Genomic DNA, 23,296 nt, shown 5'->3' on the forward strand with positions numbered 1-23,296 from the left:
TACTTAATGAGTACATGTACTTATCCAAAATATTTTTCTCAAAAACAGGAAAAAATTCTTGACGTAACAAATTTCACGAGTGACATACATAAATTCTTATATTCTCTTCTCAAACATATTTATTATGTTTTTTCAATAACTTTTTATAAATATTTTTCCATGTGCAACAATATGGAATATTTAATATTCTATTCCATTCCATCAAACAAACTTAAGACTTTATAGATTTCATTGCAATGAAAATAATATAAGAAATTGATTCTTAAAGAATATTTTATATAGATTTTACATTATTTTTAAAAAATAGTATCGAACATTTATTTTATATTCATGTACTTCTTATATGCACGGTTAAATTTTTGTTTAATATCTACTATAACCACTATTTAAGCATGATTTTCTTATATAAGATTTTTCTATTAATTTGTTTAAGAAATAGTATGAATTATTGATATCGTATATGTATATTTCCCTGATTCTTCAAGTATAACTCAAATGTATGAAATATCACTGTATACAGTTGTCAAAACAGAAAGGTTTCAAAATAAAATGAAAAGATTTATTATTCCCTACTAATCCCTAGAAATTTACCTAAAAGATGGTATCTTTTTAATTTAATTTTATTTCTTTACATTGAAGTCTGTCGAATGCTGTAATAAAGTTACTGTAAAACTTCGGTAAATTTATCATTTTGCAAAAAAAAAAAACTTATAAAAGTTACACTAGTTTTAAAACTGAAAAAAAGTTTGATGAAATATTGTAATGTTTCTAAATATAACAAGAAATAGATTCGAAACAGTACTTACTTTAAAAAAAACTATTTTCTTAACCCCTGCATGCTATAAAAGCATCATTGCATTAGATTTTACAATATATCAACGATGATTTTAATTTAATCTAATGTAGGTATAATTACCTACCAGTTTGAGTTATTTTGATCTTATCTCTTTTTATTTTTCATGAACAATTGATTCGAAACCTTTCTGAAAAAAAAAATCGACATTTAGATTTTGTCATATGAAGGCTTCAAAGTTTTGGAATTTGATGAGCATATGTCTGCATGTGAATCTTTTTCTAAAAATTGCAACATCTCGTCCTCTTTTGACATGTTTGATACTTCATATGTTAGTCATTTTCTGAGTTTTTCAAGATTACTTGTCCATTTATTTTTCAGAACAATCAACTTCATCATGTCCTTTATAAATACCAAGAGAGGTTATGCATTTTTTGCGACTTAAGAATCACCAATATTATAAAAATTATATTTGTCATTTCTTATTCGTTTACCAAAGTACCTGTAATTAAACATTCCGTGTGTTGACTTTACGGAAAATTATAATAAAAATTATAAAACAATTTCCCCCAGTGTGAAAGTGCTCGATCGCATATATATGACATAAGAAAGCTGTAACTGAAAAGAAGATATTATAATATTTTAATGAATATACATGTATGTATTCAATATTTGAAAAAAAAATAATTGAGTTAATGTAGAATGTCTATCCCCGTATGCAAAATGGGATAAATTGCCTGACCTTAAGTTTGAATGTTCCAGATCTCCCGACTGTTATAAAATGTTGATCAAACTCATGTTTTTTTTGTTTTTGTTTTTTTTTTTAAAATATATATATATATATATATATATATATATATATATATATATATATATATATATATATATATATATATATATATATATATATATATATATATATATATATATATATATATACAAGGTCACGGATGGAAATTTATATAAAGCACTAAAATGACCAACGACATGAACAATAAAAATTGTCAAATTTTTGGGACGCCCTGTCCCTTCCTCAGGACAAAGGTAAAAGTTAAAAAGTCATTAGAACAAAGGAAAAAGAGAAACAAAAACAACTAGCACTACTACTAAACTACTAAACACTATATATTTACATACTTAGTTACATGTTGAATTGGAAATTTTTAAGAACACTATTAAAGAAAGAAATCCAGAGCGCTGTGAAATACGTCCGGTCTATCGGGTATACTCGGGTGAAGTGCGATTTACATAATTGAACGAATTAATTAAGGTAAGTCACTCCTGAAATTTGTTATATCAAGGATTTTTTGAGAAGTATATTTTGGATAAGTACTCATAAAGTGTAACTCAAAATCGCAAAGAAAATAGGGGGTCAGTGTGCATCCTACTGATCTATGGTACATTTAAGTTGACCTTTTTGCACTTAAATTTCATCTTTTTGGTTAATTACTTTAACCCTTATTATATTTTATCAGATGTAAGCATGGCAATAAATATAATGTTAATTTACATAAAATAGTTTGAATAATATTTATCATTAAACAAATCTTGCAAATTAATACGCGTAAATTATTGTGTGACCTTTTTGCACTAAAAAAATAACATATTTTGGGTATTAAAAAACTTAATAGGCAATAACAATTTTTCTTATATCAAACTTTTTACGACTTAAGTGCTGATCAGTCACTTGTATCGAGTAGTTTAAAAAAATGAAAGAAAAAGATGGGGTCAGTGATGTTAATTTTGAAATAATTGTCAACATATAAGATTTTCAGGCAAAAAATGGTGTAAATTTGATCTTGACTTCTTTAATATTTTTTCATAATTTGGAAAAGTTTGTTGAGGAAAGGTGTAAAACTTAGTTTAAAAATATAAATTAAGATCTATATTAAATATTTTTAGCAATATCAAAACGGAAAATATTCTCCGAGTAAAATTATGTAAGGCTAAATTTCCATTACATTAAATTTTATAAATGTGCAGATTTGCAGATTTTTCTGCTAAATATCCTTCCACCAAAAGAAGTAGTCTCTCATCAATCTTGCTTCTTTGAAGATTTTTGAGCAGTTTTTTTGTTGAATGTTAAAAAAATTACATTGTTGAATTTAAGCATGTTATAAAATCCGAATTTTGATAAGTAGTTTTGAAGTAAAAGCTTCTGCGTATACTTTTCTAAAAAGCTGACGAGTGACTTACCTTAAGCTGATGAGTTAGGATAATCAGTAAATCGTACATTGTTTCATTCTCTCAAGATGGCGTAACTGTATATACTTAATACAGAATAATCAAAGAAAAATAATATAGCAGGGATAATTTAACATATGAATTATGATCTATTATAAATTTTGAAATGTTTTAGGACTAATTATAGGGAAAAAATAATTAACAAAGGCGTAAGCAATACATAGTTATGTGGTTCATTTTCATTTATAATTTGTAGTCAAATTATATAAATATATATAAACTCTAATTTCAAAGTTATTCCCAAGAAACATATTCGACTTAGTCTGACTTAGCTAGGACCATGCTTAGTCTGTTTTATGTTAAGTTGTACTTAGGCAGGTCCTAAGAATCTGCGTTATTCCTACTTATGACCCTACTTAATTCAAAATCTTAGCAAGCTTTGTGTTACGAGCCCCAGGTACACAAGTTTAAAGTAACCCATAAAAATATTGAATTGACGTTTGAAAACGATTCTTCAAAAATCATGAAAGAGAAATATACGTCTAACACATCTGCTTTATATTTGGATACCGTTTACAAAAGAAGGATGTTGTGAAATTTTAACAACCATTTGACAGAGCTTTATAATAAATCTGATGGATTTATCTTCTCAATCGCCAACTTCCTTCACTTATACACAGCAATATACCTTCATCACCTTCATACAGGTTTTATATCTCTCAGGTGATTCGATGCGCCAGACCATGCTCTACGTATGAACAATTTCTAAAACAAGTTTTTTTTTTCATTGACAAGTCGATGAACCAAGAATATCAGCAGTCTCGTTTAAAGTCATCATTTCGTAGATTCTATAGTCGATACAATGACCTTGTCAGCAAATAAAATCTATCGTCATGTCAAATGCTGACTGATGTTTTTCATTAGTTACACCATTATTTATACACTGATTGTTGACGATTTTTTTTTTTTGTCATTTCCCGATTATAACAAGGAGCACACGTCAGGTGTGACCGATTGTCAGGGGATGCTCACTTCTCCACTGTACCCGATCCCAATATTTCAGAGGTCCATGTTTGCTCTGCTTCAAAATTTATATCTTTAAATGGATTTTTGAGCTTGAATACTGTTCGTTTTCACCATATATTTCATGAATATAAAAAAACTCTAACATAGTATCAATACATTTATTGATGTACATTAATAGCAAAAGGAAAACCCTGCAACATGTTAAAGGCTCATCTATTTTAGAAACTGTTGAGAGTTACATATTCTTCAGCCTTAGAACAATTAAATTCCATGCTGTTCTGTTAAGCTTTTCAATGGCTAACAGAGCTTGTTTTCTCTGCAGGAGCAGCACTGGGGTAACTCCACGGTTTCATATTCAATCGGTATTTGAATTTGTCTATACAGAATACCCAGACGTTGAAGTACCGGAATCGGTCAGGTAAACACGCACTTTTTCCCCACGTAGAGTGGTCTTCAAGCAATTCCTGTGAAGTACTGAGTATAAGCATAAGTCGCATTGACATATGCTGACAAGGGAACAACAGTAAAACAGTAAAAAAAAATACTTTAACAACTTCTTACTTTTTCTCGTCGCACTTTGTGAAAGTTATACATTACAGGATAGGATACACATCTTTCTCTTCCTCTCTTAAGCTCTGTTGCATACTTGGATTTGCTTGGACAAACGTTTTTCAGTCCAATATTAATATTTGCCCATTTGCTGAAAAAAATGTTGTTTCCAATTACAAAGTAAGGCGCGCATGTATTAGAAAATAACGAAAAATAATATACATATATATACCTTGCTTAAAAGTCACACGACTTTTGTTCAAGAAACTTATTTATTCCCGGTCTGCACTTCAGCGCCCGTTGAATTTTTCTCCTGAAATATTTTTAATTTCGATTTTAATAATAAACAATCATGATATTGAGGTTTCATTCGAACACGATATGACGAAAATTTTGCATACAAATATTTTTACTGTGGCTTAATTTTAGCTAACTTAGAAAGTAATATACTGAAATGCAAAAGAAACAAGCAGTTATCTACAAATGTTTGAATTTTTTATCTAATGATTTTCAAAAAAGAAAATGGTAAGGCTAAACTCACTTTTGAGAAAATCAGAGATTTGATAAAAATGTTAAATGTTTATCTTTTAACTTTACAAAGTAATATATGACTGTTAAAACACCCACCTACCAGCCATTCAATTACAACGTGCAAGACTACCCTAAACAACAATTACAGCTTAATTTCTACTATACACTTGGTTAATAAATATCGAGATTTGAGCGAAGGAATTATTCTCTGCCATTTTTAAATGCCTGTTTTTCGGATGATAAGGCCGAATTTTCTCTGACTTCGCGCATTATAGTAATCCTTGGACTTCTGGTCCAAGGACTATCATTTATGCATATGATACGTAAGACAACGTTGAAATGTAATGTAGTGTATTTTTGCATCATCAACTCTCATTCACCTTTACTTTGAGATTTTCCAGCTAGAGCAATGGAAATGCGTACTTAAGCAATTTTCAAGAAGCCTTAGCATCGTTACGGGAAACAAAAGGAGATTTTATTTTTTGAAATATTGCTGCATCACTCAAGATGAACAGTACAAACCCTTAAAACTCTATAATATTGAACATGTTTTGTTGAACATGCAATTTTTTATTTCTGTTCAGCAGACTCAAACTTGACTTCTGGTTATGATATGAAAATAACCGTTAAATTACCGATTGAAGATATCCATAATTTTAAGATACTAAATTCTTTACTTTACATAATTATTTCCCCCTAAAGCTGGATATTGCGTTTCTTTTGCGTTTCAGTATAATAATATACCCTTAAGTACGGCGCCGCTGGAGGGCCAGGTAAAAAAATATTTTTTATTTGTTCGGACAAATTAGAAATTCGTTCGGACAAATTAGTTATTTGTTCGGACGAATTAGATATTTGTTCGGACAAATTAGATATTTGTTCGGACGAATTAGAAATTCGTTCGGACAAATTAGAAATTCGTTCGGACAAACTAGAAATTCGTTCGGACGAATTAGTTATTTGTTCGGACGAATTAGATATTCGTTCGAACAAATTAGAAATTCGTTCGGACGAATTAGAAATTTGTTCGGACAAATAAGTTATTTGTTCGGACAAATTAGATATTTGTTCGGACAAATTAGAAATTCGTACGGACAAATAAGTTATTTGTACGGACAAATTAGAAATTCGTTCGGACGAATTAGTTATTTGTTCGGACGAATTAGATATTCGTTCGGACAAATTAGAAATTCGTTTGGACAAATTAGTTATTTGTACGGACGAATTAGAGAAATTGTGAACAACTATCAGGACACCGCGAATAATGTGCGGTTTGCACCAAGACGTTTCATTTTATTTTGATTCTTTGCAAAATAACTTTAATGAACAACATTATCAATAAATATTTTGAAGATAAGTTGTTTTAATGTTGATCTTTTTCTTATGATTTTGATGTACATATTCACTACCGTGCAGTTATTAATCATGACATGTGAATGATTTTTGAAATACATATCTGATACATATGTCGCCGATTTGTAGCTGAAATATTGCCGATTCGGCGTAAAACATTCAATCAATCAATCTGGTACATATGCGGTGTATAAAATGATTAAAAGGTCCTCATTGAGTTTTTAATTAAATATTCCTGTTTGTGAATTTTGAAAACTTCACAAAAATGAACCTGTTCGTATTGATCCCAGGTTGTTCATCTGACTCGCGAGCCGGTGAATTACGAGGTCAACCGATCAATCTGGTATATTCCCTAGTCCATTTCACTTTCAGCATTTCTTAATTTTGTTTATACGCTCTTACAGTTGAGTACCAGTTCGAAGGTTTGATAGGCCAATGACTCACATACATGACATAGAAAGGGAAATTATGAAAGCAACCCCTTTTACGGGGAAAATAAATCATGAATGAATGTCAAAATATTTTCAAGTAAACCCCCCCTCTATTTAAAAAACGATCGATTGTCTTAATCATTGAGAACCTTAACTTGCATTAAATTATGATGTGTTTTTAAATTTTACTGCACTTTCTAGGAACGTACATGTATTCATCTATTTTTTATCCTTTTCCAGGAAAGGGGCTTGTGTTTAATTTGGTCAATATTATACCTGCATGTTTTAATTCATGCGCTTTTCTGATATTTAAATATAAAATAAAATTTATATAGATACTTAATAATAGTTTTTAACGATCTTAGAAAGAATCCATTGGAGATGGACTTATGAGATTCCCTCTTTTTGTTCCTTTATCACAAAATACTTAAATGTGGGAACAGCGGTATAGAAGCAAATCTACAAATGTCCTAGCTAGTATTAGCCACACCTTAAAAAAATTAAGACCCTCGAATAAGAGGCTCGATATTTTGAGTCCGAAGTTTATTCAATATAATACAATGCAGCCACGTAGCATCTTTTTTAAAAGTGTGGGGGGGGGAGGAGCCTGAGAAAAAAATAGCAACCTGAAAAGTTGACAAGCAAAAAAAAAAGGGGGTGACTCAGGAAAAGTTGCCCAAAGTTGACAGTCCTATTTCGTGGGGTGAGGGGGGCTTACTTTTTCAATGCCAATTTTTTCCCGTACCAATTGCCTGCAGTAGGAGTAAAACCTTAAGGAGTGGATCTCATCTTTTCAAAGAAGCGGTAACTGACCACTGGCACCCCAGTGTTAGTCAGGGATGGGAGTGAAAAGATGTTTGATAAGAAGTAACTGACCCTTTGAATTTACTAGTGGGCTCTCAGAAAATATACTTTCAGAATGGCAGACTTTAGGCCTATAATATATACCGGTATAGATCCATTATTTCCAAATATTTACAATCAACATACCTGACTTTAATATCACATGTCTAGTTGCTACGTGTGTATGCCATGGTCCAAAGAACTATTTATGTATTAAAAAGGGATGAATCCTTCTGAATAGACAAAGTGTATATCTCTCTTTACAGGATAATTTTTGCAAACATCTAATTTGCCCGAACAAATATCTAATTTGTCCGAACGAATTTCTAATTTGTCCGAAGAAATATCTAATTTGTCCGAACAAATAACTTATTTGTCCGAACAAATTTCTAATTCGTCCGAACGAATTTCTAATTCGTCCGAACGAATTTCTAATTTGTCCGAACGAATATCTAATTCGTCCGAATAAATAACTAATTTGTCCGAACGAATATTTAATTCGTCCGAACAAATAACTAATTCGTCCGAACGAATTTCTAATTTGTCCGAACGAATTTCTAATTTGTCCGAACGAATATCTAATTCGTCCGAACAAATAACTAATTCGTCCGAACGAATTTCTAATTTGTACGAACGAATATCTAATTCATCCGAACAAATAACTAATTCGTCCGAACGAACATCTAATTCGTCCGAACAAATAACTAATTCGTCCGAACGAATTTCTAATTTGTCCGAACGAATTTCTAATTTGTCCGAACGAATATCTAATTCGTCCGAACAAATAACTAATTCGTCCGAACGAGTTTCTAATTTGTCCGAACAAATAAAAATATTTTTTTACCTGGCCCTCCAGCGGCGCCGTACTTAAGGACATGAAACAAACAAAAAATGGATGCCTGGATTGGTATATACTTTTTGACCTAATTTCATTGCAAATTTCTAGAATATAATGAAATTAAAAACCTTAAAATTCTACCCTTCTGTAACCATCCTTATCATTCTATACAAATATTTTTCATTCTAGTTCCATTTTTGTGCAACTAGAAATAAAAAATTAAATACTTCGCTGTGAAGTTTATTCATTTTACTCATTAAAACAAGACCCAAGTTGTTATTTTCAAAATTGTTGACAAAAGTTTGTATCATCTGTCCTTAAATACCCTGTAATCTTTAATTACCATACACTATCTAAATGTTTCTCTAGACCTTCAATGATGACAAATTTTTATATTTAAGAATATCCACTCCTCAGACAGGAAGAATAACTCTAAATATTAATATCAAATTTGAAATATCTCAAATTAAGCTTAAAATTAAATATTTTTCATGAAGCAATTTTCATTTTATGTATGTTTCAGGAGCCATTGGAGAACCCCTTGAGGTACTTAAATAAATCATTTTATAGAAATCAAATTTCCTGTAATCTAGCCTTAGATACCAATGTTTATGAGCATTATATGATATTAAAAGTGACATGACTGTGATATCTTACAATGATAGAACAAATGTTGTACACTATCTAATTTTTAACAATTCAAGTAAAAGATGACCTAAAGTATCGATTAACCATGAAAAACATGCGTTTTTTATCAAAGGCCTAATTGGGACTTAAATTCGCATTTCCCGAAAATACATTTAAGATTTTAGATTTTTCCCTATAAAATATGATTAACTTTAATTAAACACATGGGTAAATACATATTTTAACAATTCAGACTAATTTTTGTGAGAATGTTTAATTACCCAAACCCCGATTTTTAAGACCTGAGAATATGACTACCTTAAACTAAATGTAAAATAATAAGGACTTAAAGTCGTTCGAAACTAAATTACAAATGTTTTAAAGAAACTAAAAAGACCGACTCTTTGAGACTCAAATATCAGATAAGGACACTTTTTTATTAGATATTAAGGTGTTTGCTGATTCTCTTTCTATGAAATTTTATCTTTAATTTTTTTTTTTAAAAATTCTTCTCTACTTATAAAGTTAACGGAAGATTCAAATGCAAATAAAGTTATTATATTCACGGATATACATGTAGAAGTTCATCGACTTTGAAGTAGAAGTTTATTTTAACCGTCAAAAAATACTTTAAAAATCAGTGTGATTGATTTTCTGAACAGGTAATTTTTACTATCATATATCTGATGACTACTACCTTTCAGTATATATTATTGATATAATTAACCAACTTTTCAAAACTTTATAAATACGGGATCTTTTGGCACACCAACATATTCAATTGCGATGAAATATTTTCATTTCCTTTTAAAGCAATATTTGAATGTGATTATTTGATTGTTAAAGATTACTGAACACATGGTAAATTCTGTTGTGATATTTAAAGATTGGGGCCTTGGTACCCGGTATACAAGGTAAATTATGACCTTATTTTCAAACATTGACTCCTAGATTTACAAGGCAATATTTTCTGACCTGATTTTGAAAGACTGAGGCCTAGATGTTGCGTCTAAATGTTAAAGATTACTGAATACAAGGTAAATTCTGACCTGATTTTCAGGGATTGAGGCCTAGATGGTAATTGATGTTAAAAATTTCTGAATACAAGTTTAAATTGTGACCTGATTTTCAAGATGTAGCCTCTAAATCGTAAAGATTATTGAATACAAGGTAAATTCTGACCTGATTTTCAGAGATTGAGGCCTAGATGGTAATTAATGTTAAAAATTTCTGAATACAAGTTTATATTGTGACCTGATTTTCAAGATGTAGCCTCTAAATCGTAAAGATTATTGAATACAAGGTAAATTCTGACCCGATTTTCAGTGATTGAGGCCTAGATGGTAATTAATGTTAAAAATCTCTGAATACAAGTTTAAATTGTGACCTGATTTTGAAGATGTAGCCTCTAAATCGAAAAGAGTACAGAATACAAGGTAAATTCTGACCTGATTTTCAAAGATTGGGGTCTAGATGCAGCCTACAAACGAGGTCTTGTAGGTTCAGTCTTCCAGCACCCTTTCTTTCTTGTTAAAGTTCGCATTTCTTCTGCATAACTTCCTCAGCGGAGCCCGGACCGATTGAAGCCTCAGTTAAACAGATAATGAAGGCTGTGGCGACAAGTAACCAAACACACCGTTCAAAATAAAAACTTAAGTTATTGATAGCATTTATATACATTTTGAACGAAACCTGGAATAAATCTAAAAATTAATAAAGAGACAAAAGTGTTTATTCGTGAAAGTGAAAAGAGAATCTAAACAGAACGAAAACTTGAAATAAATCTTGACTGTTTTTATATTGGAATAAGAGAATCAGAGAGGATGTGCAGAAAATACAAATAAAACACTAAAGAGGACAAAACGACACTTCCTCAACACTTCCTTAGAAATTTTTATACATTTTTTTATTCATTTTTTTAGATAAGAATAAAATCCCATGAACGTACTCTTAAGTCTGTTTAGGTTAACAATTAAATATAATCCGACAATTTTCTCTAAAGACCTGCATTTTTGAAGTATGATTCCGTTCGTATACATAGCTATATTTTAGCATCATTGCTGTTTAGAAGAATGATAAAAAAGATTAACATGTAATTAACAGAACGAAAATTTGTTACTAATTTAAAAGCTTACCTTCATGATGACAGAGAGTCGAACTTGACGGAGGCCAGTGAAGTAGTGATTTTCATCCGACGCTTTATATACCTTTTTCTGATTGCATGAAATTAATTTACACCTTCATTTGTAAAACAGTCACGAAAACCTTCTTGACGGTTTGAATATCGTTTTTGAAAATCTTTTAAGATAATAAGGGCACACATTTCATGAACTTCAAGGTCAGTCACCATGAAAAAAAATCATTACGGTAACCTTCGAGAATTTTCTTTTTTTCTTTTGCTTTTTTTCTTTAGCATGATAAAATTGCCATTGTGAAGCTTATATCCCTAACAAATTACTTTTTAAAAGTACATAGCAGTCCATTCATATATTATTGAAGTTGTTTTAATTAGGTCTTAAACAATAATATAGATATTTAGCCAGACAAGTATCAGTATTGTTTTTATATAAAAGTGGCTTTTGTTTCGATCTAACCATAGTGTTGTTCGGAAATAAAAAGTATTAAATTGGGCATGTACATGTTTATGAAATATATGGAATTAACAAACAATATTCAAGATCAGAAGTCCATTTAACAATTCTAAATTGGAGCAAAGCAAACATGGACCTCCAAACATCAGAAGTGGGATCGCGTGCCATGGAAGAGTGAGCATCCCCTGCCGTCGTATGCTCCGGTCCATAACAGTCGTGATCGGGAAATTTCGTAACAATCCGTCGACAATTCAAGGTGTCCATCTGAATGATCCATTTCCAAGTCCTGCAGTGGGATTCGAACCCACAACAAGAGGAACAACTCCTTACTCCGTGACACGAGAACAGACGACCTACATGTATCATCCAACAAAGTTTGAAACAATGTCAATGAAGTTTTTGTTGTATGAATATGGTTCAATAAAATCAACAAAGGTTGTTGAACTCCGCATTAAGAATAAGCCTCGGTAACTAATTTTGTTTTAATATATTGATTTCATACTAGATATTACACAGAACTGCGCAATACATTTATGCATATACTCTATGTTATTGACTGATAAGGGAAATTTCTTTTATACAACAAGTGCTTTTTATATTATAAAACCTTGACGAGAAACTTGATCACAGATTTCTTTTTTGTGGAAAAATATTTAATATATGCATTTTATTTAATGAAATATACATGCTTACAATTGCATAAATAATATTATTTATTATTATTTCAAACTTCATGCTTTTCAATGTCCCAAATTTATAATACAATAAAAAAAACTTTTTTTTATATATATTGGAGCTCCCTGAAAAAGGAATGAGAAGTACCAACAGGTTAATAATTTTAAAATAGAGTGGTAAATTATGCTCATACAATGCCAAAAATATATTTTCAATTGATCAAATTTGTGCTTTTGAACGCTAGTGCCGCTACACATACACATGAAAAATATTGATTAATTGTTGTTTAAAGTGCCTATCGAGAATTTTTATACTCGTGGAGACGCCAACACTATACTCGACACGTACGTCCATTCAGCATTGAGGGGTCTTTTTGATGCCAGCTAGCACATACTGCGATAAGGAACCTCAATTTATACGATCTCATCCAAAGGACCGGTCTCCACGTCCCTCACTGGGATTCGAACCCGCAAGGTTATAGGATCGGCTCCCTTCTCTGCGACTTTAAAGACTCTACAGCAGACGCTCAAACCACCACGGGTGATTTGAATATGTTGATTGGTTATGGTTAACTCTTTAGTTGTTTATAAAATATTAGTATTGTTTTTTTTTTTCAAAATTTCACACTTTTCCTTTTCTTATACAGTTTATAATATGAAACCTTTCTTGGGTTTTTAACTTAATTTATCCAGTTATGATAAAATGATGAAATATATATCCATTTAAGTTTTTATTTTCATATAAAACTATGGTTAGTACAAAACCAAAGTGAAATATAAATCAAAGTACTGAAAGTACTGAAAAGCGGTTAGCATGCTTTCATCGAATATGTACAGTGTACAATAACAAAAAATGCATTGAATGATGATATTAAAGTAGGCATGCATATCTTTTTCCAGTGTCATCAGCGAAGAAGCAGACACACTGAATTTTTGTAGTATTTAACTAAATGGTATAACCAATAAGATCCCAGACTGATGTCACAAATGTTTGTTTCAAAATATCAACCTGAGATTTTCAGTTTGAAAGACAGGAAGTTCAATTTCAAGAATTTCTCCCTAATTGTCTCCATTGGTGGCGTCCAAAAGTGCTCAGAACGAAAAAAATATTATGTTGATGTTGCAAATTTAATTGGCTCTCATGCTCTATTAATTCTGAAATTAGGTAACTGTAAAGGCTACTATAGCAAACAACTCAAAATGAAAATAAAATGATAATTCAAATTCTTTAGATTAATTGATGTGGAGTACTGTACATAGATCTTTAGCTGGCTAGTCTGAGAAAAACGGATGGAAGAGCAGAGAATTAATTAATTTCAGAGAGCTTCAGTTTCGTAGGCTCACTGCGGGTCAGCAGGTGTGACCTGTCATTGGGGATGCTTACTTCTCCTAGGAACCGGAACTTTCAAGGATCCGTTTTTCTTTTGAGACCGATCAATGTTCATTCTGTATTTTGATACAGATACTGAGTACATCTGTTTATTAATATTATGAACTATTTCTCTCACAGGAAGAAAGACAAGAAAACAAGATAATAAAGTTTTAAGAAATGTATACATTATTGACTTTTCATACAATTAAATGTTCGAATAAGTAAATGGAATATGACAATTATTTTAAAAAAAGAGTCTTGCACGATATGTATAAACGAACATATACTGAGTATTTGGCAAATATTTTTCATGAAATATTGTATTAAAAAAAACCGTGTGAAAAGGAAAGTTGTTGTTTAATCCATCAATACTAGTATTTTAAAAATTCAAAGGTTCACTAAAAGTCAGTGTATAACAAACAATTAAATTGTCCATTGCAAGAATTACCTAGGTATCATTGTCACTTTCTTCAATATGTCGCATAAGCAATACATTGTTACTCAAGCCCTTGCTAGGTCATCGATTTACTTTTAAAAACACGAAATTATATTATATTTGTAGATAAACATATTTCTAGAAACAAAAATGAAGCTTATTGAAAACGTCTGTATATTCAAAAATATTAAGTGTTAAAAGTCGGATTCTATTCTACAGCGTATGAACAATGAGTGAAGCGTCGCAGCTGCAACAGTTTCTATACAGAGATTTCGCGCTTTCATTTGCGTAGGAATCTCAGGTACGCCGACAAAGCATCCTTGGACGAGTCCACTGGTTACTCTGAAAGGTGACGCAGGTTACCCCATTTCTAATTGTCCTTCTCTTAACAAATTTTCGAAATTTTTATATCTTTTCAATATAACTTGGCATAACTTCATAAGTAGAAATAAGATACATTAATCTGTCAAAGTTTTACAATGCGTAGCAAAAAAAATGGCTGTACCCCCAAACTGAAATTGCCTATAACGGGCCTGAAAATGATGTGCACTTTGAGTGACAGTAAAATAATAGCGCAAAATTAATGTTAATTTCTCCCTCATACGTTTTTTTTTTTTTTAAATATCGTACTTTCTCCAGCTTTGGTAACGGAACCTAAATAACTTCTTTTGGATTCGAACGGAATATGTACTGTACATGCCGCACAGTTAGATGTACCCGTATACCGGTAATTACGTGGCTTTTTGGACAAGGCCCCCCCCCCTTCCACTTTGAAAAAACTTGCAACAAGCTATTTAGATTGATGTTTATAAAATGTTTTTATGAATTAAGCAAAATTAAAAAAGCGTATAGTTTGAAGTATATGAAATGTCTACTTAAAAAATATTTTATTAATTCAAGAAACGTCTACTATACTCTATAAAATATTCCTGAAAGTGAGTAACGTAAATTCATCGTATAGTACGATAAATTATATTTATTCTAATTAACTTCATTATATGAATTTTGTTTCATGTACATGTATATAATTCAAAAGAAGATTGAACTCAATAACCCACATTATACCATTTTAGGATATTAATGACTTTTCTTAGTTGATTTTCTACAGCTTGAGTATCTCTGACTTTTTGTCAGTATATACTTGTTTTTTGTTGTTTTTTTTTTACTAAAAACAAGTATGCGAATTTCTATCAATATGTCTGTAAGCATCTGTATTTTAATTTTTATATCTTCTCAAAGGCTCAAAATGATAATTAACAAATTGGACAAATTCAAATTTAAAAAGTATTTTTACAACTTATACCTTGCATAGGAATTTAGCAAACTTTCAAAAATAATCATTCATTAGATATACGAGGGGCTATCAAAAAGTTCGTGGACTAGCACCATAAAATTAAAACCGCTTTAGGTACATGAATGAATTTTAAAATATTTAGTTATCATTGTCTTGTCTATCTATAGAATAAATTAGAAATCATAAATTTTATTTTCTAATAAATTAGTAATGTTTTTGTAAGCAATGGTATGTCCATGCGGCGCAACCTCGAAAACGACGTTTTTTTTTTCGACCTAAATGTAACTAAGAAAAACTATTGTGATATGAACATTTGACATCTAAATATCCCGTTAATTCAGGTATGTGTTGGAGCACTATTGTTCCATAAAATATTAAATTTTTAACTCATTCTGATAGTTCTATGAAATTTTATCGTAAATTTTACATGGAGTATCCAAACAAATATTGCCTTGAAAATGATGTTAAAAGGGGGGAGAGGTTTCCTTTTACAACATTCTATAACGTTTTGCCCCTACAAAAACTGGTATACACATAGGAAATGTTTAAACTGGCTACGGAGAAATAGTGTGCATCCAGATTATTTGTTTTAAATGCCATAAAAGATTCAGAGAGAAAAGGAATGCATAGTTAATGTCGATTTGTAGTCAAGGTGTGAAAAATCAATCACGTCAAAAAATGACGTTTATCATGTGTAACAGTTGTAGGTAATGAACTCCAAAAAGCAAAATATGCTGGCAAATCAAGCGAGAATCTCTGCCATTGTATAAATCTTATTTGTAATATATAGTATATGCATTGAAAGCCGCTGTTCATGACATTGTAAAAGTCATATAAACAGGACGGATTGAAGTCCTTCCTCAGCTCCATGGAATCTCATCAGAAATAGTGCATGAGGTAGAAAAAGCAGACATTGAAAAACAATGACGTTGTCGGACGTCATAAAACTAAACGGCGACGGCGCCGGGTGATGATATAATGCCGTTTTTATATCATAATAATTTGGGAAATAAAGAACGTATCAAGCTAAAATTTTCAACATTTCTTTATTTTTTGTTGTTTTATGTTCCTTCAAAATTTTGTAAGCTCAGACTGCATAGTACTAATTTTATAGCCTCAGTCCACGAACTTTTTGATAACCCCTCGTAATTTTCAATTTGTGCTTATCGTCAAGATTTTTCATGCCTCTTTTTTTCTGTGCATATTTTATATCGGCTGATTTTTAGAAAAGGATCGAATGCCGATTAAATTTTTTTCTCCAATTTTTAAAAATTAATTTTAGTATTTTCAGGCTCCCATTATTTTTTTTTAAATAAAAATGTGATCGTTTAAAATTGTTTGTAATAATTAGACTGAGTACAGAATTTATCCCTGGAAACAAAGCTTTTATCATCTTTTAAATAATTTCAATTGAGAAAAAAAGGAGAAGAAAACAAACGTTTCATTATGGAAGTAATCCATAACTGTACAACTTACAGATGTATTCAGTATTTTTATATAAATGCTTTCTTCGTGTACTAGTATTACTTAAGTTAATTAAAGGGATGCCTTAATATTTTGGAAAATGAAACTCGATCGAGAGATTCTCCGATGTTTTGCAGTCGGTAATAACCTTCAACCCCTTTAGCCAGTAATTAACCCGTCCTCCCTGTGCCCAGTAGCATAATTCGGTCAAATATTTATTGTTCATGAGGGGTGCCTTATAATTAATCACAGGCACCTGAATTTTTATCAGTAAGTCTCTAAATTAGCCAAATATTGAAACATTCTACCCCCTCTATATATAAATACACAAGGTGTCCAACGCCATTTTGACCACCTGTTCGATTCAGGCTTCAATTTAACACATAAATCGGAAATGCCTACTTGTTTTCGTGTAGCATTGGGTTCAAATATGATATTTCTCGCTATACATTTCTTCCTAAAGTTTAATCTAACGCGTTGATAATGTTATCAGCTAAACCTCATGCTGACTTCGAATTTCGTCACAGGGCCCGATCGCCATCAGCTGATGTCACGGAAATTTAATCTCGGTACCAAATGCTCCTATACATAAACTTTTTTTAATACAACAATTATAAATTTATTTCATTGACAAACAAAATCAGAAAAACATTAATTATAAAAACCGAAAGATTATGTTGTTTTGATAGTCTTGATTTTATTTAAGATATGTTATATGTGTTCTAGAAACAAATCATAGGTACTAGGTAGAGGCTTTGTTGAAGTTTCCGTTGTCGATAGGTAGCGCCTTATGGAAGTTTCCGGTGTCGATAAAAATCGGACACATGCCATAAAGCGGTTAGCGAAGCTAACCGCTTAAATATCTTTATTAAAGGCCTAGATGAAAAAAATAAATGCATTCGTATCTGAATGGACTACTACGCATGTTGTTAACTAATCTAAGCTTCAGTGGCAGTCTAAATACAATAAACGTAGAAGACAGTACTTCTCAAAGGTACTAAATATTTTTTCACGGTTGCTGATGTTGAAGTTCATGAAATGTGTGCCCTTCTTCATGTAACTGATTTTGGTTATGTACAGGTCCTTACTTGTAAAAATGATAACATTTCTTTCGTGACTTTTTTACAAATGAAGTTTTTTTCAAAATAATTTTTATATAATCAGAAAAGATATAATTTATATAAGGAGTTGTATGAGAATAAGGACTTCACATACTCTGTCAAGCTTGACACTCTACCAACATTAAGGCAATAAAAGCTTTGGTATCTTGTTAGTCCGTTGAATTAAGGAAGGTCCGTACTTTTACGAATCCGGTTTTAATTTTACACATCAATATGAAATTCTGATTATCACTTGTCTATCGACATAATTTTTTTTTTTTTTTTTTTTTTTTGATGATTGCAAATAATTTTGCAAGTATATATTTGTTAACTATAGTGTCATTTTGAATACAAAGCATTTAATATACATTATGTATGGAAATTAACACTTTGCTCTGTCCATAGGATCTATATATCATATAATACATAAACAGACACAAAATTCCTAATTGCTTTATGGACCTAAAGCTGTTTTTAAATTTCTTTTAAACAAACTATCTTGATTTTTATTTCTACTGATTTTTAGCTTATATCATCTTTTTAATTTTACGTTTTTAGAAATTTTGCAAAGAATAATTGAAAAAAAAAATTAATACCAAAAATGGGGATATACGTGTTTAAAAGACTGTTTTGTTATACAGGTATCTATCTGGTCAACCATAATAAAGTATGTGTTGTTGTTAACCTCATATATAATTTGTATATGTTTTAAAGAAAAAATGGCATATAATCACTTTAGATATTGAGAATAATTAAAAATTAAGTTATGATGAGATATTTTTTCTGAAAGACGTGGACAGATTCAACATCAATTTGTTAAAGTTTTTCTATAAAAATTTCAAATATTCTCTTGGCAAATGAATATTTTTGATTTTCATCAGTTTTAAAATTTTGATGTATTTTGATGCATAGCTTAATAGAATATGATACCAACTTCTTTATGTTTAATTTTGGCTGTTGAATTTAAGATCTAGATCTAGAGGTATGTACATGAGACATTTATGAAAATTAACCTGCAGAAATATGTCTTTTATGCATATTTTATTTAATTTATAACTTAATCGAGGTTTTCAAATTAAAAGAAGATTTTGAAAGTACGGACCTACCTTGAATATATTAAATCATTTCAATGCTTAAAGGGAAGCGTATGCAAATACAGTATCACCAATTGATATGTTTATATGCTAAATGATTCCGTATTTATAAAGTTTGAAATGTTTGCTGAATGAAAATATAAACTTAAAATATTCATTTACTTTAAATATGCTATTACTATATGCTATAGTTAATATTATTCCATCAGAAATATTATACTATACTGCACTATATAAACCACGAGTTATCTCGACCAGATTAAAAATCGAAGACATGTGGTTGGTCCTTTGATATATGATGAAAACAAACTTGTTTGATATTTGAGACTCAAAATCCTGTTTTTCAAGTTTCTTTTAAGCAAAATCATTTTTGTAGTTTCATTTTTAAACACTTTTAAGTCACTTTTAATTTATGATTGTATAAATCAATATCAAGAATTATCATAATTGAAGGGTTAGAGATACATGTAGGACTATACTACCTAAATGATTATTTAAGTGTTTTATTTAGATAAAACATATGGATTGACGAACGGTATTCCAGATCAAAAACCCATAAAACAATACAAAAAAGGAGTAGAGCAAACACGGACCTCCAAAATATGAGAGGTGGGATCAGGTGCTATGGAGGAGTGAGCATCCCCTGCCGACCGGTCACACCCGCCATGACATGTACAACATACTTTTTTTTCATTTTAATGTCAACTAAAATTTAGATTTTAATGTATATCCAAAATCTTATTAATATATGTTTAAACACATGAAGAAAAAATCATTCGAAGTAATTGTAATAGTATAATAGAGAGATGCAAGAAACATATATGGAGATAACGAACCGTATTCAGGATCAAAAGTCCGTTAAGCAATACAAAAAGGGAGCAGAGCAAACAAGGACCTCCAAAACAACAGAGTTGGGATCAAATGCCATGGAGGAGTGAACATCCCCTGCCGACCGGTCAAACCCGCCGTATGCTCTTTGACATGATCAGGAAATAACGGAAAAATTCAGTTCGGTGTATAAATAATGGACTAACAATTAGTATGGAAAACGTCAGTCAGCATTTGACTCAATGATAAATTGTATTTGCTGACTATGTCTCGACCATAGAACTTACCAAATGATGATTTTAAACTAGACTGCTGATATTCTTGTTTCATCAACTTGTTTGTCAATAATTTATCGCGTTTTAGAAATTGTTCATACGTAGAGCATACGAAGCGGATTATAAAAAAGCGTAAACTGACCCAAACCAGGTTATAATCGAATAATTTGGCCAAGAATTAGAGTCATTCCTTAAAATAATCTCAGATTGTTGTTGTTTGCTCTGCTCCTATTTTGTATTATTTTATGTACTTTTGATTTTGAATACTGTTTGTTATCCCCATATGTTTCATTCAATTGATATTTCATTTTTGATTGTTTTTTGTATTTGTCAATACGTGGTAAAAGTGCATTGTTAAAGCTTGAAAATTAATCATTACTTGTTAGATGTGTTTAAGATTTTTTTCTGTGTATTTGATTTATAAATTTCATCAAATTTGCTCTGAAGTTAGGAGCTATTTGATTAAAGTTTAAAAACTTTACTCATACACTTTTCAAACATAGGTCCGTCCCTCATAACTAGTGGTATTCATAATTGCTTTTTATGACAAAGTAAATCTCTTTCCAATTAATTCATGGGATAAAAAGAACAATGAAATATTTTATACATCAATTTTCTAAGTATTGCATTTTACAATATAATAGTGTATGTGTTCTGAGATTATTTTAATTTACATAAAAAATATCTTCTCTGAATGAGCTGATAAAATAAACTGCTAAGAAGCTTTAATTGGGTGTGCTAGAGGAATCAAAGAATGAAGGAATGTGCAGGTACAATTTGGGGAAAAAAGGAAGAATGACTTAGGAATGATTTGTTTCAAAACGTACAAATAATGAACACCAATATTTATACCACTTTCTTGTTTCAACTTATGTGCTATTACAACACTTTTTAGTTCAAGCAGTGTGATCTGCACTTTACTTATTGCATATATTATCAATAATCAAAACTAAAATAACTTAGAATAAAGTTAAATTATAATGATACCACTTCTACTTAATGAACCGTGTTTTACTGAAAGAAGGGGTCTTCATATCATCTACCCATTTTTTTAGGGGGGAGGGTATGTACACATATTCAAGAATCAATTCTTTGCAATTTTATAGCATAGGCTCTAACTGCCCCACGCAGATGACTTTTAACTTTAGTTACTGTAATATATATTGTGCAATTGTTCATTCATAGCAAAAAATGTTAATTTCATGGAGTTCTGAGACATTATGGGGTACAGCTATGCAGTGGAAGAAAAACAAAGGGTATGCAAATAAATATGAAGGAACATCTATGGGTTGTTGAAAACAAAACTAATATCCTATGTATTTTAAATTACTGACCTTGAGGTTCATGGAAGGTGCCTTTGCCTTTTATTACGTTAAAGATTTCCAAATAAGATACTAAAAAAGATAAAATTGTTTCGTGACTGTATTCCAAATGAAGGTGTTAATTATTTTTATATAATATGAAAAGGGTATATAAAGCGTAGGATGAAAATCAAAACTTCATTGGCTTCCATCAAGTTCGACTCTCTGCCATCATGAAGGTAAGCTTTGGTATTTTGTTTATTTCTGTTTTAGAATTAATTCTATAAAGTACATTCCACTTAAACGAATTAGGTCTTCAATTTAAAAAAATGTAAATATATGATAAAAAATCTATATACATCAATGAGTTAAAATAAATAGCAAGAGCTTATATTCTTTTTCTTATAAGCAAATAAATTAGTTTAAATATATGATTAAATTGAGGTAAGCTTTGGTTTGTTGTTTATTTCTGTAAATCTAACAAAATTTAACATTAATTGTTTGAATTGGGTCTTTTAAGTAAAGTAATACTGTAAAAGTATATCAAATTCTTATCAATTAATAACATTTTATGACTTAAAATGCTTAGCAGAAACTTTTATTATCATTCTTATTTGCAAATAAATGAATAGTGATAAAACTACGTTAAACCGAGCATTTTCTGTCCGCTAAAGTATTAAGCATATTGCATTTGTACTTCTGTCATTATATTATGAATACAGTCTAGTTTTAATTTCATTTTTTCTGCCAAATTCCCTTCCCTTTTCGCAATTACTAGTAATTGCGATTGTATCTGTTGTTTCTGGTTTCAGTCAAATTTTTCAGTCAAAAAGTTATTTTCGAAAGCTAAAGTTTAATTTTTGATTTCAGTGCGTTTGGTTCCTTCTCGCAACATTCCTTTATGTTATGTGCCTCGCCGATGCTACTGAGCAGAAATGCGATGCAGTAAAGTTTGGTCATGGTAAATATGACAAGAAAAAGAAATGCTGGAAGCCTGAACCTACAATACCGCGTTTGAGGGTCAGCTCTTATGGCCAACCTTTAAAAATCAGGTCAGATCTTTATTAAAGGAGGCGATAGGGGGGTGAACAAATTAACCATCAGATATATCTTAATCTTTTGATATCTTAAGCTGTCAAACATCATTTGGCAAAGCAGAGAAGAATTTCATATATTTTAGTTTCAAAATTAGATCATCTTTGTATATCTTTAGCTCTTCTTTTAAAGAAGATCGAAATAGTCTAAAAATGGCCACAACCGCCCAGCCCTCTTAATTTGAAAAAATAGCCCGATAACTCAAAACTAGGATGGTCGGGACACAATCTGCATAATAAAATACAATATTTTTGACAAGGTTGAAAAATAAGGATTGAACGTGTTTCCTTATTTAAATTCTAACTATCATACATATTCGATTTTCTAAGGTTTTCTTTTGAATTATACCATAAAGTTTTACTCTTTATCTGATAAAAGAATATTTTTTCTGAATATTTTCTATTGAAAGTAAGCAATTTTTATCTATAGATATTGATAATCATTAGTTGAAAAGATTTTGAGAGAGAGTCAAAACGGAAACCCGTGAAACTTTGATGAAGATATCTTAAATGGTGGTAATGAACGACGTCTAAGCACTAAGTTAAAACGCAGGGACAAAGAGTTTATCCATCGATATTTCATTATAACAAACTTTTG

Source organism: Saccostrea cucullata, unplaced genomic scaffold (assembly GCF_032062105.1).
Source record: "Saccostrea cucullata isolate Sc308-1 unplaced genomic scaffold, CSIRO_AGI_Scuc_v1 ctg234, whole genome shotgun sequence".
In the NCBI taxonomy this organism is placed as follows: domain Eukaryota; kingdom Metazoa; phylum Mollusca; class Bivalvia; order Ostreida; family Ostreidae; genus Saccostrea; species Saccostrea cuccullata.